Source organism: Mytilus californianus, unplaced genomic scaffold (genome assembly GCF_021869535.1).
Source record: "Mytilus californianus isolate M0D057914Y unplaced genomic scaffold, xbMytCali1.0.p SCAF_13, whole genome shotgun sequence".
NCBI lineage: Eukaryota > Metazoa > Mollusca > Bivalvia > Mytilida > Mytilidae > Mytilus > Mytilus californianus.
Window position 1 is genome coordinate 39,105,844 of NW_026262615.1, and position 2,893 is coordinate 39,108,736.

Consider the following 2,893-nt stretch of genomic DNA (forward strand, 5'->3'; position numbering starts at 1 on the left):
ACAATTGTTTTGTTTCCAAATTCCTACCACTAGATTTGCAAGTTTCCTGTTCAAATTTGTTATTGTTTACTCTTCCTTTGAACCTCAGTTTTTTGTGCATTTCAGGTATTTAGGGGCTTGAATTAATGATTTATTGAAACCTCAACAAAAGAGAGATAACTCTTAAAATTTGAGATATTGGAGACAACTGTATTAATCACTTAATATTTTTTTAGGACTACTGAATGGCTGTCCTTGGTGTTTATTTTAAACGGACATCAATGGGAATTTGCAAATATTTATGTCTAATACAAATTTTGTACTGTACATATTTTCATGTCTTTTTTTCAGATAGCATCATTTATTACATGATAACTGTGGCTTAGATATTTTCCTTTATTATGTTTTTACCATAAATGAGCAAGAACAATTACCTTTACTAATTTGCTTTATGTTTTGTACAAGTTTCAGATCCTTAAAATACTGGTTTGAGAAAATTTTATGTTGAATGTACAGATAATTAAGGTATGTATATTATATAAAAAGTGGAAAGGGTGGGTACAGTAGTTTGTAAATACAGCAAAATATTTTTCTCTAATTTTCAATGCAAAGTATATCAACAATGTTGATTATACAAGTGCCTATTAATAGCAACACATAACATTCAAATATATTTGTATGTGGATTTAATCAGTACAAAGATTAATGCAATTTCACAAATAACTTTATAAATTGACTAGCAATTTTTAACAATGTTGATTTGATGTACACATTCACTTATGATATGTTTTGAATGGACTAGGGATCTGATAGTTTTCTAACTTGTTTACAGAATAAGGCCTTGTAAATATACATTATTTTTTTATTGATAAGGATTGAATTGTAATTTCTTGCAATTGAATTTCATTGTATGTATATAAATTATTATATGTATATCAGTAACTAGGTTCTACAACTTGTACTTGTACTTTATCAAGCTAATCTTGTTACTATCGATTCTATAATATTTGTACTTTTAAATAAGTAAGTGATGGTGTTGTTGGATTTAAAATGAAAAAGTTATGAAAGCTAAGTAGTATTATATTTGTCTGCATGCCATGATAATAAGAGGGGCATATTGATACTTGCCTTGCAAAAACTTAAGTTATAAAATATTAATTTTTCTTGTTTATTTCAGGTAAGTGAATGGGAGTACAGAGATATTGGTTTACTGTCTTTGTAGGACTCTCCACAGATAGTGAATGAACATTTTAATCAAAAATAATATATATGATATCTTGCATAGTATTATTCTCTACTACATGTTTATGTAATTGCCACTTTTAAGAAATAAATTTTAAATTCTAGGAAAATCATAATTTTCCTTTGACAAGAGACAAATTAAATCAATAAAAATCTGAAGAGGCTTAAATGTGCTAATTTTTTTTTAAATTAATTTTATCCTGTGTGAAAAGTTATTTACAATACATTCCAAGATATTCTTGAAAAGTTCAAAGGAGAAAAGTTTTTAAAGATTGAATGTTTAATATAGTTAATTAAACATTTGTTTACCTTGAAACATTTGCCTAGTACATGTCATTCCATGGTATCTTATTTCATGTTTTAATGATACTGGTAATATTTGTGTTGTCTTGGGAAAGTTGGTATTGCACCTTTAGTACCTGTATTTGTGAATGCTGGTCATTTTATACCGTCTTGGGAAAGTTGGTATTGCACCTTTAGTACCTGTATTTGTGAATGCTGGTCATTTTATACCGTCTTGGGAAAGTTGGTATTGCACCTTTAGTACCTGTATTTGTGAATGCTGGTCATTTTATACCGTCTTGGGAAAGTTGGTATTGCACCTTTAGTACCTGTATTTGTGAATGCTGGTCATTTTATACCGTCTTGGGAAAGTTGGTATTGCACCTTTAGTACCTGTATTTGTGAATGCTGGTCATTTTATACCGTCTTGGGAAAGTTGGTATTGCACCTTTAGTACCTGTATTTGTGAATGCTGGTCATTTTATACCGTCTTGGGAAAGTTGGTATTGCACCTTTAGTACCTGTATTTGTGAATGCTGGTCATTTTATACCGTCTTGGGAAAGTTGGTATTGCACCTTTAGTACCTGTATTTGTGAATGCTGGTCATTTTATACCGTCTTGGGAAAGTTGGTATTGCACCTTTAGTACCTGTATTTGTGAATGCTGGTCATTTTGTACTGTCTTGGGAAAGTTGGTATTGCACCTTTAGTACCTGTACTTGTGAATGCTGGTCAATCTGTCTTTTTTTATGTGAATGTTACCAGTTCATTATTTATTGGTGTTATTATCTTCTTTGTATACATGTGTGTGACCAGATCTGGCAGATCATCATGTTTTTTTCAAAAAGATTTTGCTAAAAACAGGACAACCATACTCTTTATGTTTTATTTAAAAAATTTAAACCTCCTTTTTGGTTAGACAGATATTTGGCTCTTTTTAGGGATCTTCTGAAAATGTGGCAAGTTGTATAAAATGTGTATAGTACCATGTGTTTCATTTACAATTTTCTTGTAGTTCAATAAATTGTTCATCATATATTCTAATTCTTTTATTTTTTTGTAAGCATCAATATATACATGTATATTAACAAATATCCAGCTGTTGTTAGAAAATGAGGACACACCAACTTTCTATGACAATTAAAGTTAATCTCAGCAATCTGGTAGCTATTAAGACTTTGAATTTGGTTTAAAAAAGTATTGGATGCTGTTTTTTGCTTCTTTATCAATTGTAACCTGCTTATTTATGGATTTGAACTATTGCTGTATTTGATATATTTAAATCATAAACCATAGTTTGTGTCTTCTAGAAATGCTTTTGTTCCATAAAAAAAAAACAGTTCTGGTAATTCAGTCGTTTTTGGTGAAATTAAAGAAATTGTGATGAAAA

The 2,893-nt window shown here is 29.6% G+C and overlaps 1 long non-coding RNA gene across 1 annotated transcript; it reads left to right on the forward strand.

Moving 5' to 3' along the window:
• Positions 1-384: 384 nt before the first annotated feature.
• On the forward strand, positions 385-2,542 carry LOC127723634 (uncharacterized). The gene is made up of 2 exons (XR_007992156.1): positions 385-504; positions 1,157-2,542. It is a non-coding gene; the product is annotated as an uncharacterized LOC127723634 (long non-coding RNA).
• The last annotated feature ends 351 nt before the right edge of the window (positions 2,543-2,893 follow it).